Genomic DNA, 216 nt, shown 5'->3' with positions numbered 1-216 from the left:
TCGGGAACCAGACGTCCCCAGGGACTCTCTCCCGCCCCGCCCGGAACGCGGTCCTTTAAGCCGCGAGAGCGCGCGCCCCCTGGCGGTCGGGAAGGGAATCGCCCAGCGGCGACTTGAGCCCTTTCCCTTCCTCCTTAAAGGGACCGACACCCAAGCCTTCTCCCCGCCCCCTCCCCGCCGGGAGGGGCGGCTGCAGAAGGGGTGGGGTTTGCGGGG

General features: G+C 71.3%; 1 protein-coding gene across 1 annotated transcript in view; it reads left to right on the top strand.

The window, feature by feature from the left end:
• TNNT1 (troponin T type 1 (skeletal, slow)) overlaps positions 1–216 on the top strand; it is a 10,254-nt gene that overhangs the window by 3,162 nt on the left and 6,876 nt on the right. The window lies entirely within an intron of this gene.

Source organism: Myotis davidii, unplaced genomic scaffold, assembly GCF_000327345.1.
Source record: "Myotis davidii unplaced genomic scaffold, ASM32734v1 scaffold326, whole genome shotgun sequence".
NCBI lineage: Eukaryota > Metazoa > Chordata > Mammalia > Chiroptera > Vespertilionidae > Myotis > Myotis davidii.
Note: the sequence above shows the minus strand (reverse complement) of the source record. Positions and strands in the feature narration are given on the sequence as shown.